This window comes from Hylaeus volcanicus, chromosome 6 (genome assembly GCF_026283585.1).
Source record: "Hylaeus volcanicus isolate JK05 chromosome 6, UHH_iyHylVolc1.0_haploid, whole genome shotgun sequence".
NCBI classification, from domain to species: Eukaryota; Metazoa; Arthropoda; class Insecta; order Hymenoptera; family Colletidae; genus Hylaeus; species Hylaeus volcanicus.
Window position 1 is genome coordinate 19,186,325 of NC_071981.1, and position 15,137 is coordinate 19,201,461.

General features: G+C 43.9%; 1 protein-coding gene across 4 annotated transcripts in view; it reads left to right on the forward strand.

Annotated features, from left to right (window-relative positions):
• Positions 1 to 1,114: 1,114 nt before the first annotated feature.
• LOC128878585 (uncharacterized) overlaps positions 1,115 to 15,137 on the forward strand; it is a 43,846-nt gene continuing 29,823 nt past the window's right edge. For 3 of the 4 annotated variants that reach the window (XM_054126879.1, XM_054126877.1, XM_054126880.1), the window contains exon 1: positions 1,115 to 1,421. The gene's annotated coding sequence lies outside the window, so the exon portion shown is untranslated. Of the gene's footprint in view, positions 1,422 to 8,463; positions 8,758 to 15,137 lie in introns of those variants that run through there. The other variant, XM_054126878.1, reaches the window with a different exon arrangement.

The window sequence follows — 15,137 nt, forward strand, 5'->3', positions numbered from 1 at the left end:
TAGCTGCTCGTGAAATCGAGCCTCCGCGCCAGACGTTTATCCGTCAACCCTTAAACTGAAATAAATTCTCCACCTTTACCGGCCTCTCCCATCCACGATGCAATTCCATTAGATCTACGATCCAATTTTTCCTTGTCTCGCTAATACCACTTTCACCCGTACAAATTGATAATAAGTCAACAGCAGCAAGTGTCGAGGGGGAAAGAAAGTCTGGAGGGACCTGACGCCTCTAAGTGGTCTCCCGAAGGTCAGAGTTTTCTCTCGCGTGTTTGCGAGGCATGCACCACGAAACGGGGCAGCTCTTCGAAGCAGTTCAGTTTATTTGATCGAAAGAAAATCCTTGTGCTTCAGCCTGAAAGGGAAAGCGCGCTGAACGATACCGTTACCCCTCGTTTCTTTGAGGATACGCATTTATTGCAGGGAAACGTGTTTCTCTTGTCCCCATGCTCGTCACGCGCCAACGTTTTAACATCGGATACCTCTCTGCTTTGTATGTGTAACACAATATACTGGATTGTTTCCTTTCTCAAATATTCCGTCGCTTGTTTGCTCGCGAAGAAGTTTGGGTCTCGAGAAGGGGGTCGAATTCAATGGTCCCCGGTTATAGGAAACAATTCTTCCCCACCTGAGTGGAATGGATTCGTCCCTTCTACTATGTACGTTTCGATAGTTTCCTGAAATTGAAATCCTAATCCACCGAATGGTGGCTCAACTTTTTATCTGTTATCGCTGTATTTCCGCGAGAATGGGTTATAGCGAATATTCCCATAACGCTTCCCTTCCTGAAACAGAGAATATAATTCATGCGATGCGGAGTCGACAAAGCTTGCTCTGACAACAGTGATTACGAATTACAACGAATAATAACAGTGGTCTTCGGAGACGTACTACGTAAACACGGATACGGTACAGTTAATACGGAAATAATAATAAAGCTGAATGGCTGTGTTTACGTTCTTCGCGACGAGCTGGGGCGAGGGTTCTTTCGAAAGGTCGACACATCCTTACCTAGGAGCGATCTACCAATCACGTGGCTTTGTGTTAATTCAACTGAAAGCGGGAAGGCGAAGTCTCGTTCCTCCAATCCGTTTCCCCAGTCAGTTCGACGCGACGGGTCCCTTTGGCAAGATACGGTTCCTCATCTCTTTCGATAAATCGATTTCCACGGGTTTATTGCTGTGCGTGCCAGTGGTTTCGGGGAGCAGCCAAGTGCGTGATAAACACAGATTGGTTTTCTCGTACGACAGTTATCGTTTCGACTGATTAAGCGAACAAAATTTATTTCGTCGACGAGACGAGTCAATCTGGTAAATCGAAACAAATTTTTTGTGCAAAGAGTGAAATTGTGAATCTCGAAGACTGTGAAATAGCAAGAACATCGACGGGTCAACGTGAATGAGAACGTCCATCTTTCCAGCCAGGTAAGCAACAACAACAGCATTCGAGCCTTTTACTTTTCTTCGTGCAATTCTACTTATTGTTAGGTACAAATTCCGCTCATTCTTCATTTCTCTTGATTAATTGTTATCACTTTTCTACGTGCTCTTGGGATCGACACGATGCCAATACATTCGTTATCGGAAACGTTAATTATTAACATAAGCGAGGTGAAATATATGGTCACACGTAGGAATGCTAGTCAGTAGCCTAATTGCGAATTTACTGGTAAATGTATCGTACGGTTCGATGTGGGTTGCTGGAATAATAGTTATGCCAATATAATCTCATCTAGCAAACCTAGGCGCGCCGCAATTACTATTCAATCTAGACATTTCGAACATGAAACCAATCTAACTATTATTGGCCAACTAAATTGAGCACGCATTTCAATATCCAATATAGTGCCATTAAGATGATAGCAACGACAATTTGATTCACTTCCTATCAACGTTATTTAATAATGGTTAAAAGTAACAGCATCTTGTCGAAATTTTCGAGTAAATTGTATAGGTAGTTTCATTTTGCCGAGGTGTACCCTATTCTAGTATTGCGCCCTCCCCTCATACCCGAGAATAAGGAGTGAAACGATAACACGAATCGTGGGGTACGGATCGGTCGCATAGGTAAAGCGGTCGACTGTGGATCCGAGGATCGTGGCTTCGAATCCCCGTGCCTTATTTTTCGTTTAGACTCCTACATATGGGGGCTCGTCCGGGATGGGGGGTTACAGCGGCAACTATACCGAAGAGGACCGGCCAGTGACGATGAGTCACGATGAACAACAATGCCACGCGAAGGACGGTGTCGTGTTGACGGTGGAGCGGGCAACAATGAGGCGTCGAGAGAGAACAACGTTCCAGAAAGAGAGAGGGGAATACACTCGCGAAAGAGGGTGCGGCGCGCACTGTTGTTGAGACGCGAAACCCGAGAGAGAAAGAGAGAGGGGAGTACACTCGCGAAAGAGGGCGCGGCGCGCACTGTTGTTGAGACGCGAAACCCGAGAAAACGGACATTCGAGGGCGAATGAATGTCAATTCAGGATAGCCGAGTGTAGTATCCGCGCCTCCCATACCCAACAATAACGAGTCAAATAAGAACACGAAACGTAGGGTACGGGATTGGTCGCGTAGGTAAAGCGGTCGACTGTGGATCCGAGGATGCCTTATTTTTACTTTAGACCCCTACATTATTTTAGGAAGGTATTTAAAATTCTCCCTTATCCGATGACGACGAGGAGCATTTTTCGACCTAGAAGACCCGATTTTTTAAAAAGTTAGTACATTAGAATATAATTTCAGAGCAGCTAGAGAAACGTAACCGCAGAGAGCAATTTTCATCCAACGCACGTTGGAAATCTGAACAACCATTACACGTTCTTACTTGTTCGTAATATCTCCAATTTCCAAGATTGAGATTTCCATTCTTGTTAACTCGAACGATTCTGGTGTCACCTTTCAATTTCTTCCACTTGCAGCGTTACAGACATTCAATTTAATTCGTATCGCAGTTTCTACCTCCTCCCGTTCGTATCGAGTATTCGAGTTTGTCGATTTCGCGATTGTATCTCCCCTCGTATCGCTTCTTTTTCCATGTTTTCCACTTGATCGAGCTGCTTACTCTCGACGGGATCACCTTTAATTATGACGGTTGCGCGATACATTTTGTATCTTTTTTTCTGTGTTGGCTGTCGTTAACCCTCGTACCGTTTCTTCGTCTCTCGTTTTATTTCTCGATACAAGATGGTTTTCGATGGTTGCCGCACGATCCCTTTGAATTTGCCGTGTACATAATTCGATGGTGAAGTGCACGACTCCTCCTTTTTCCTGTCTTCAGCCCAATTTCGAACTCGGAACCCGTTGCGTTTCTGAACCACTGTTGCTCCCGTATTCTGTCTTCATTATTTTATCACAATGCTGAACCTAAGCTCCTACCAATACACACTTGGTTCTAATAAATGGTTTCCTTCTTCGACTCTGGTTTCATTCGGAAAGTCCAACAGTTATTCTAGCAATTTTAGCAACAACTAGAATGTCCTAAAATACTATGGAGCTTTGCATGCTTCTAATATAACATATCGTTGCGATACACTTCTGTCTACGTTTCCCTTGTCTGGTTTATGACACGTGTCACCGACGATTTTTCCATCGAGGGCCAGTCTGACCAACTCGAGTGTACCATTGGTAATGTGTTATATTTTTCTAGCAGTATCGAGCAAGTTGGTGGCCGAATGAAACGGGACACAATGAAATTGAATTAAAGACAACAAAGTGCAACGTGATGTAATGCCAGGCCTATGAAACCGGACCAGCGGGGCAGCGATGCGAGCAATCTAACGGCAACGTTCTAATAGTAGATTTTAGCGGTGGTAATCCACGTAGGGACCATTTCAAATACTAACGCTATACTTGCGTTTAATCCCCACGCTACGAGCGAGCTAGCACTTCTACCGTTGTACGGTAATATCCCCTTTCGGGTGACAATTTATATGTCGGATTCGAGTGACGGAATCCCCAGCACCCCGTTATCGCTGCTTAGGTTTATTCAGCTCGAGTGAACCGCAGATACGAGCAACAAGGTACACCGAATAATTAAAATGAAATTTATTACGCTTTCCTTATTTATAATATATGAAGGTTTAGAGTCTGTGCAATAAAAGCATTTAGTGCAAAGAAATAAATTAATCGATGTCGGGAATAGACCGCGTTTTATTACTAAAAATACTAAACCACCTAACAGCATACCTGCTGCGTTGGCTGGTCAAAATTGAAGATCTCGAAGATGCGTTCTCTTCTGGATGTAACTAAAACCCGTGTACGCACGAGACTCTTCTAAAAACACGACAGGAAACAGCAGTCTGAAGACCTAATTATCGGCCAAGACACAAAGATTAGGCTCTTTTCCTGGACCCCAACGGAACGCTCGTATTTAGCAATGAAACTGTAGGTTACAGGAGCGACCTAGACATATAATTAGAGCGGAGTATCTCGTGAGAAAATGCCAGACGATATAATAGCTTCGGGCCACGGAACCTAAGGGCATTTGTGCCGATTTCGGATCGGTAGTCTTATATGCTCGTGAGACCGTCTGATCTTCGAGACGATTCATACGTCTGCGAACATTTGCTGGTAGGAAATATCGAATCCAACTGAAAGAAAAGAATAAATCGTGTAAATTGCATACATTGGAAATAATATTGCTATATCACTTTTATTTATAAAACAGAGCAACTACTCGAGAGACACGATCGTTCGCGTTTCGGTGGCTTTTGGAACCACCACTCGCAGACAACTCGAGGAGGACATTGTCTAGATCTATACGTCGACGTGCTTGCCATTAACTACGACACTTGGAGCGTACTCGTAGCCTTAGAGTGCTCAGAGCTTGACTATCGGGAGGTAGTCGCCACGAGGAACCCCTGGATCGTTTCCCAGCCATCGTTCGATTGCCTCGACATAAGCACCGTTGCATCATCCAATAGCCAGCCCGCACAATTACAATTGCTCGATATTAACGCCTTTATGCTCGTCGTGGCCAATCATTGTTAGGCCGCTACAGCGGAATATCGTCGCGTTGCCTAGCAGTCATCTTGTACACGTGCAGGATACTGTCCTGGTAGAGCCGTGCAAAGCGTAATCTATTTAATTAAGGCCCCTGAATAATCAATAATCGAGCTGTGCGTCGCGAAACTGGCGAGAGTGTCTCTTTCGGAAAAATTTACCTCCCTCTGGCTTAAAAAATAGGTCGTTCTGGTCTAGAAAAAAGTAGATATTAAAATAGATGGAAAAGTATTAACCCTTTCAGTACACTTTTGAGAAGATCGGTGTAAGACAAGGGGAAAAAGTAGTTTGAAAGAAAAATAGAGCTAACGGGAGCCCAAATTCGAAAGCCCAATATGGGACCAGAAACGAGGACCTTCCGATTACGAATTCTAGCTGCGACCAAAGCAGCCGTTGCAAACGACGCGAATTTCTTGAGTATGGCAAAAGTCGTTGAAACTTTCACGTTGAATTTTTGTTAAATTTCGTTAAATCGATGTATGAAATATTTCTTTTCGCACACATCGCGCATAGGTTCTCCATTTCATCGTACGTTGTAAATTCATGAAATTCGGGATCTCGGAGATAACGCTTTACAAGCAAGTACATCGTTGATATTTAGTAGATATATTTAGTGAATATATTCGTGGGGATCTTCTTTCAGGTGTAACGTGTCAGTGCCGTCTGTGTGTTACAGAAACGCTGGGTTGACTGCTCGGCTGGAAGTAAGCATGCTTTTACCTTGCAGACAAACCTTTCCCTCGAACGGAGACGAAAAGAAAATTTCGTTGAAGCATCCCCTTTGAGAGTTTCGGCGTTTATGCGAAGGGAGAACAAAATAAACGTAACTATGTTCGGCGTGTTGCCATATTTCGCCCACTTAGGAATTTCTGCTTTGAAAGCAAGTTCGAGTTTTTAAAACATATCTAGTATCACGATTATTATTACCCGCGAACATCAATATACGGTTGTTATTATATAAGAAACATTTCTTAATGCCATGTACTATGAATATGCTTCAAGCGTGATCGATAAAGTAGGTATCTCGAAAATAGAGTCCGTGTCTTGCTATAAATTTAGGTCTTTTAATCGCGTTATTTCTTATTTATTTTCAACTAATATTTAAAAATAAAATTTATTAATTTCTCAAAATTATTTCGTGGTGATAGGTACTTACTCTGTACGTCTACTCACCCTGTTGTTTCATATGCGAAATTTATGAACATCGATATTGCATCATCCTGTGTCTCATTTTATTAATGTCACGCGTACGCAGTGAAACATGTTCTTCGAAACATCGGACCTCGAGATTACTTCTCGTTTTTATCGAAAGGTCACTTCATCGCTTATCAACCATAACAAGAATAACGTTGACAAGGAACGTTAATTTTTTTTAAGTCCAGGCAGTAGAGATCGTTACGAAAAATCCACGAAGGAATATGAACCCTACGAGACACCTACGCAAACAGAGCATTCTTACTTTGCCTGAAACCTGAACAATTTTAAGCCTCGAGTATTTCAAAACACATTAAATATAAAAAAAATTGATAAATGTATCTAAGAGATCGGCTGGATCAGCTCGATCGCAAAGATCGCGTCGCAGAGGATCGATAAGGCAGAGATCTGAAGACGCAGGTACGCGGCACGCTCCCGTGAAGATCGTCGAACCCTGCAGAGGCGCCTCGACCTTCGCAGCCGGCACGAGGGAATCAGGAATCCTCTTGTTCTCCGTTAAACCTTGCCCGTAGCTCTCAGGTGGGGCGACCAGGCAAGGAGAAGAGAGAGGTTCACGTCGTTCCCGGTACCCACCTGGCGTCTCACCTGAGGCACCACGCCAAGTGCTACGTCGCTGCTCGAACGAGCTGGCTCCTCTGCACGCGTCGGTGAAAGCCGTGAAAAAGCATCTCACCACGAGGTTCCAATTCCATTTCGAGCCAACCGGCACGGCCAGAAACATGACCGAAATACGTCGAAGCGATCGTCGAGGTAGTGATCGAAAGCGAAACTCGAAGTAACAGGTGAACGAATCAGCGAAAGCCCTCCTCCTCCGCCGCCTACCTAATCGCACGCGTCAAGAGGAGGATCGGTTTCCTGGAAACACGTCGATCACGTGGGGTTCGTTTGCATCGATGGTACCCAAGAAAAAGAGGCCTGGTGAACTTGGAAATTTCGAAAATTCTATTCGTCTATTATAGGTAACTCAGTTCTCGTATTATCGTATATAAGACTCGCGGTGTATTTCACGTACGTACGTCGCCACAGCGGCGCCAGTGGAGTGCGAGGTCTTAATTCCGAGTAAACAAGCAAAGGGAACGCGGCGTGAATTGACTTTCTCGCGGAGAACTGCTCGTTCCTTTGAATGTTTCTGTGCGAATGTGTTCCTCGGCGGAATGCCCGATTTGAAAAGGTGCCTTTGGAGGGAACCGCGTGCGTTGGGACTCGCGCGACGACACACGTAGAGCGAGTACTGTACAGTGTCTGAATAGAAGACCCGATGTTTTCTGACGAGAAGTCTTCAATTTGGGGACCTGTGTTAAAGTGCAAGAAACGGAAAGTGAACGTTGGGCCTATCGAAGCTGACGTCCGAGCAGTAGACGTTCGGTCTATCGTTCTAAATAGAAAAATAAATAGATAAATGTCTCATTGTGCATCGAGAAAATTCTTAACACTTTGACACCTCTATCACACTCGTAAAATAGAACCACGAAGAACAAGGTGAACCTAACGTTCGATCTATCAATCGACTCCGTGCTGAGCGATCTGAAAGATCCCTCGCTCTGGGATCCTCGTCCATGGGAAAGATCGAAGCAGAAGCCTCAGCTCTAAAATAGAAAGAGTACAGCTCTCGAGCCCCAATTTGGGAATCCGTTCCAAAGCGCAGGAAACAAAGAGAGAACGCGGAGCCGAACCCCATTGATGTCGACGCAGCTGTAAACGACGAAATAAAGATCACGAGATCGTTGTCGAGCATGCGAAAGCAAGCTGGATGTGCGAAGGAACGCAGAACAGCTGGACAGAGATATCAAAGCGCGATACTTGTATCCTTTTTGGAGTCATTCGTATCGGAATCAATTGCTACACAACTGTTCCGCGAGAGCCTACCAAGATTCGCGAGTCAGCATCTGTTATTGACGCGTATGGGAGCAACAGGAGGTAATTTTCCAACTTCAACTCCGAACTAAAAATAAAGTACAAAAATTCGCAACGACCCTACATCGTACATTCATCTATTACGTATCGTTCAGGGTTCGTAACTGGACGTTCCCGAGTCTCGAAGGCGTTCGAAGAGCGGAAGAAATTAAAGTAGAATAAAACTGTCGATGGAGGCGTTAACGCTTCTTCGAGCACGTTACGCAGTGGTTCTTAAGGTCTCTTCGGAGTCTTAAGTCTTAATTAAGGAGCCACGAAGGAAGCTAACGTCGTGGAAAGGTGAAAGTCGATGAAATTGTCCGAGGAGGAGTCGTAAACGCGCGAAAAAAAAAAGTGTGAGAGGCCATTCGAATTTGACGTGGAAAGATTCTCAGCGACTGTTTCGGTAGGAATGCGCGCTCGCGAGTGAAGAGAAGTGTGGCAATAAAAGGTGCTGCCTCTCGGTTAAGGCGCGGGGAACGTCTTCGCGCGTGTGTGGAAGGAAATTTTCGTCTCTGGAATCTTGATTTTTGCGTGTGACGTGTGGCTGCCCGAGGGATACCAAGCGGGGACGCACGCGAGGCTCCATCCGTTGCTGGAAAATATCTTCTGCTACGCGATTTCTGCGCGGCCACCGTGGAATACCTGAGAGGTAAGACATCGTCCTTCGAGAAATGCTGATTCTTACCGTCGATTCGTTCGTTTCATTTTTATTTAACGTCTCCCTCGCGCCGTGACAAAACGGGCTATCGAAAGGAAAAGACAAACAAAGAACGCGTAACACACAGCGTACCGATTATGCCAGGCGACAGCTTCTTTGCAATTTAACTCTGAATTTATGAGCCTAACTTGGGATGTAAAAGAAGTTATTAAAGTGAGCGGATGTCGGGTTTTATTATTAAACTACAGGTGGTAATCCTTTCGGTGGATAATAATACGGAGTATTCGTTAACTCGCGGACGCATAAATAACGAGAAACTAATTTCTGTTACCAAAGATAAAATCAAATTCATCCACTGGAGGGTTAACGAATATGTAAACGAGATGTTTCTCGACAACTGATGATCCATAAATCGTTATGAGGAGATTTAGCGGCGCTGAGCCGCAAGGAACGGTTGACATTAAACTTGCGAGAATGAGAAAGGCTCGCTCTTACAACATTCGACATATGCACATTGAGAACTTACTTTTCAGAAAGTTGTCATCTTTGTTAAACTTATTACATATAGTCAATCCCATAGGTATTCGTACTCTTTGTGTCTATTGAACAAATTAGCCATAATAGACTTCGCACCGTCTATGTTTATATTTAAAAAATTTATTTGGAGACATCAAACCTATCAATTAATTTAGGCAAATGTCTTCAATAGATATCGAAGGTACGAATACTTATAAGACCGACTGAATGTCGATACGAATAAAAGGCATTCACGAGATCTTTGGTGATCAGAGAGGTACTTATCGTTTGGTTTATTCATAAAGAATCGTCGGTGTTATTTTTACATAATCAGAAAGAATGATGAGAAAATGCCTAAAACTATGAGTCATGGAAACAATACAAAAGCGTTACCTCAGACGTACTATTGTTCATTCAAGCGATATGAATCTGTGCCTACACCGAGATTACGCATTAATTAAAAAGTTTCTCCGACGAAACAGAATTTTTAATGCGTCGTGGGACTTCGGTGATAAGAGTTTGCGAGGCGATTGTTTCGGAATTTCGTCAGAAAGTTTCGTGACAGCTTATAATAGTACTTCCGTAGTTTTAACGAACGGAAGTAATACATTTACATTTTTACATTGGAACGGGTAGGAACGTTTCGTTAAGTAATGGGATCGTAATTCGTCAAACTATTTCCTCTCTCGGTGTTTCTCTCGCGCATAAGTTTCTTCTACTTTCAATTTACATAATAACTTTTCTAATGATAAAGTTACCCTTTGCCGTCATATATCGATGTAAATAGAAATCTATTAGCACATTCACGGTCAACGCCTGTCAAAGTGTTAGAAATTATACGACGCTATCGATTTTTCTAGGCTTTTACAGCTTCGTTAATCGTACCAACTGCTTTCTTATTGTCGCGTGAAACCTGTTCAACATAACACTGCTGTGACGTAAATGAAACGGCTTCTGGAGTTGCTCTAATATTATCCTTTTCTAATCTATATTTAATACTATTCGCGCGCCTAAGAATTGTACAGCAACTGCGTTCGATCAGTCTTCGGAGAATTAATATCCTATCACTTTTCAAAGTTTCCTTCTCGTTTGGCAACTACCTACGTTTTAATGTATGCATTCCCCAATCGAGATCTGTGAACGAATTACCGAATCGAATCAACGTCGGTTGGAATTTGTGCCAGCGCGTTATGAAGGAATGCTTTAAGCAATTTGCAAATGCGAGATCGTCGATGCGATCGGCGAACGTACATGGAGAACGTTTCGCGCAAAGAAACTTGCGGTTTTGCTTACTGTGTCGACATCTTTATAACTCCTTTTATGTATTACACGCTTGAAGACACGACTAGGGAAAGAGTCGATTATCGAGAGCTTTCTCGCAACCTGTGGTTGTGCGCGAAGGTATAGAAATTCGTATTATATTCGTATCCTGACGCTCGAATACAAAGTTTCTAGTCGCACGTAAAATTCTCCTTGGACGTGATCGCTAATAACCTAGACGTTGATGCGACCCTAAACAAATCATAAAAAAAAAGTACAATGACTCGTGCGTCTCAGTTAATTTCTGCGCATCGAACCGTATCGCGCAACGTATCGCGACTGATTTTCCATCAAGCTGGCCAGCGTCGACCGATCGGTTATTTTCGGTTCGGGGAGGGCACGTCGTTATTCTCATTACCCGCGACGGCCGTAATTAATTAGGCGACCGGTCGAAAGCGTGGCCCACTCGAATAATACTGTTACCGACGTATCATCGTGTAATTACACGCAGCGTTTTCGTCGGGAAACGGCGGCAGTAGCGCGCACGGAATTTTCAAACTAATGCCGCTGCGTTGTGAAAATTTGATCGCGCTCCACCGAGTGTTAAATTACTTTTGTTGTTCGGATATTCCGTGTAAATTGCGTAACGTTATCCCAGCGTCCTTTCCGACGTCTCGAGCGCGTAATGCCGCTTCATTATAACGTGACACGTAATTAATCTTTCAATTATTAGTTCGTCACGTTTTTAGTGGAACAATTTCGCTCGATCCCGTCGCGTTTGAAAGTTCCAAAGCATTGTCTCGTTTCTGCCCGTTCAAAGTGTAAATTTCGGCACATATAAAGTCGATTTTATAATAACTGATTTTTCAATTTCTAGGGGTTAAAGCGTAGAATAGCGTCCTGTTTTCATTCTTACAATACGTGAGGACGAAATGTCGAAATAAAGAAACAGTTCGACAAAGTTTGCTCTCAATAACTATAAGAAAGAAATCCCGAGTTCGGACCGTTTTCTGACCGATTTCACACGGCCTTCGTTACCTCGTTAATCCTTTGATCAACGTCTACCGTATCAAGCGTAAATGTTTCACCCGGTGAATGCAAAACGCTCGAATTGTTTCGCACGGAATTAGAAGGCGACGGAGTTCAAACGTAGAAACCTGGAACGCTATGTTTCTCCTCCTTCGACCGATTTCACACGGCATAACACGTAATGGAATCACCATACATGTTCCCCCGTCTAATTAAAAGTATAGCGGATCACTACGCATAATTCTTGCTCTTAGTTTTACATTAACCTCGTAAGTATCGAATTAATGCAACAATACTATTGCATCGCATTTGTACAACTCTGTTACGGTACTCGACGGATACGGGGTCGCATCGAGGCTTGTTTTCATTGGGAGAACCTTGCCAATGGGTTGGTAATACAGTAGTAAATGTATAAAGAACGCTACAGAAATTAATATTTCAAAGATATGCTTGCCTACTTTTAGAATATCGTGTTTTCCTTTACCGTAGGAACTCGTGGCCAAACGATGCATTTTATTCGATCAAAAAATGAAAGAAAGCAAGTCGCCTCGCGAGGATAGCAAGGATCAACATCATTCCATTAAAGTGCCAGCGTTTCCCTACCTCAGGGATGTTTTCCAAGCTATCGAAGCATGTATTCGAGTCGATTTTACGCGATTACACACGATTCCGTCGAGAAATATTTCAGTGCTCGCAGGACGCATCGTTTATCTTCTCCATGAGAGTGTAGCGGGACCAACCAGTGCGCTGGTTCTTCTTGTACACCTTTGCTTTATCTGGTGGCTCGATAGAAACGCGAAGGCGCTGTACAGTTAGCCTCCACGCACGGTATATGGGAAGAGTACGGCGAAACAGCAGATGTTCGTACCGTTGAAAATGCGCATACGTTTCGAGTACCCGATTCTCCCCAGGAAATCGCTCGAGCCGACGGATTCCTCGAGGCGATCCTAGGACCGCGGGGGTACGCAGGTCTCGCTCGATGAAACTGCCGCACGAGATGCGGAGATCGGATAAAGGAACTCGATCGTTTATTATAGATCGCAGAAACAGTGATTTTCGCGATTAGATGGGAAAATGGAGCCTCTCGGTTGCGTCGAGGCTCTGACGCAAAAAGGAGCACCGTGGTCCGAGAAATAGAAACTCGTAGAACTGGTACAGGGGAGCGTGTCGTTTGCAGAATCATCGCGAAGCTTCGCCGTCTCTCCTACTGGACATTAGTCCGATATCGATTAACCAAGATGTTCCAATTAACTTGCCTATTGGAATGCAATAATAATTAGAAGAAGATCTGTGGTATTGGATACAAATTTTATGAGGTGCTGCGGAGCATTGATTCCGAATATTACGTAATTTCTAAAGATCGCTGGTCGAAACGTTAAATGAACGCGTAACGTAACAACAACGCCGTTACGCAAACCATTAATTTGCCCTAATTACGAATGCTGATTGTGCAATGATCATATGGAAATCGCAGCAAGATATGAAGCGCAGCGAATCATTTTTCAAAATAAATATATTTATCTAATAACGTGTTATATTCAACCTTTGCAATCTGTTTCGAATCCTAATAAAACGTTGTTTTTTTTTTTTGCAACGAAGAGGATATTGAAAGGCATAGGATGAATATATCCAATATAGTATCGAAATCTTCTCAATGAAGAATATCGACAGGTGTCTAAACAAGCGAACACATATTGACAAATACAGAGCCGCCTATTTAAGTCGGGTATCTCCAAATCAATTGCAAATGGAACGTAAAACTCGATGTATTTCGCAGTTATTATTTCGTCTATTATCGTTCCAAAATATTTGTACTATGCAAAAATTGTCACGGAACGGTAACAATTATTCCCCTAATCGCGATCACTAGGACCGGATAACTGGAAATCCGTATTTCAAATCAGATGTCCTCCGCGAGCACTGCACAGCGCACACGCGTGTAGAAATGGCATGGGTGCGCATGAAATATGCACTGTAAGAAGAGAACAGGATTTGGTTGGTACCGTGTAAAATGAATCGGCTATTACCTTAGCCATGTACGGATCGATGATGGATCATTAGTTACGTTACTTAATGCCTATCCTTGCGTGAATGACATTTAACATACATACACGGGCAGTAAGTTTTCGTTTGAAAATAACTGTCCTAAATGGCCAGTGTCTCGTTGCATCTGGTACGAACTTGCGAGCAGTCGTGGCATTCAACTTTGCATGTAATTTCGCCGGTACTTGCACAAACTCTCGGAGGAAATAAATGAAATTTAAAATGAATATCGCGTGTAATGTTCGCGCTCAGTTCCATCGAAAAATTCTATAATGTATTCAAGCGCGTTGGGCTGATTCATAGGGACAGGGAGGGTGGGATTACGCGAAGTCGAGAGTCGATCAAATCTGGCGAAAATAAAAATCCTCGCGGCAATCTCTCCGACGGAGACGTAATTTTATGCCCGCGGAGGATTTCCATTCTCACGGTGTTGATAGGGGCGAGAGAACCAGGGACGACGGCTCGATAGAGCAGAATGAAAACCCTCGGTGAAACTAGTTGCCCGGCAAAAACTAGACGCTATTCAAAGGCCGTTTGTACGAAGGTGGATGGCGATGCGTTGAGAGCCAGTGGACGGCGGTTTTGTGCCGGAGAAATAGGAGCAAAATAAGAACGAAGCGCGAGGAAGCGCCTCCTGCAAAAGGGGAAGACGGGAGAAAAAAAGAATGCACCGAGGTGAACGGAACGAGATGATTTCGTTAGCGGGATGTGTCGCTACTTAAGAGGATTCTTAAAACGGGGTTGGCCTCATTTAAAATTATCCTGTTCCCGGGTTTGAAAAATGCTCGTTGCGAGATGGCATTGCCGGTATGGTATGCTGGAACTGTGAGAATATCGGCCGCTGGTGCATCGAAAACGAGAGAGGGAAAGTTATTTGTATCGAGAGTGCAACTCGTATCACGCTTATCGAGAGCGTCCGCATCTTGACGGATACGCGCGATGGAGTCACCCAGACGCTATTTCCCTTCGTTGCGAGATATCGGATCAGTTAATTTCGCTCGGTTAATTACGAATATTTTTATTATATACGTGAACGTACAAAAAGAAATAAAATTCGCCGTTTCTAGGATTGTCGAGGGTGAAGATTAAGACTGCGGGTTCAAATCGACGATTTAAAAGTCACAGGTGGTCCGTTTTCTTCCTGTTCCCCTTTTTTTGTTCGTGTTTATCCGGCTGTTGGTTGCGCTCGTAGGAGGTTCGTTCCGTGGTCGCCTCAGCTCACCTGTAACGCTGGCGAATATGGGGAAGCACGCATGGTTGAGCCGCTTGAGTGTTCTCCTCGTCCTCAAGTCTAGTCTTTGGTTGTTTTCGACCCACCTACCGAGCTCCTAGAGCTCGTTCCTCGAGCTTCTTCCTCAACGTATTTTCTCACGGACACTTTGCGTAGTACACACGCACGTCAACCTGTGTGAACGACACCCTCTTTGTTGGAATGGTCGGGCTGGTTTCCTTCGAAGGAACATGTCGTCAAGTTTGGGCCTTCGAATTCACCTTACGGTGCCATTCTTGTTGCTGATTCTTTT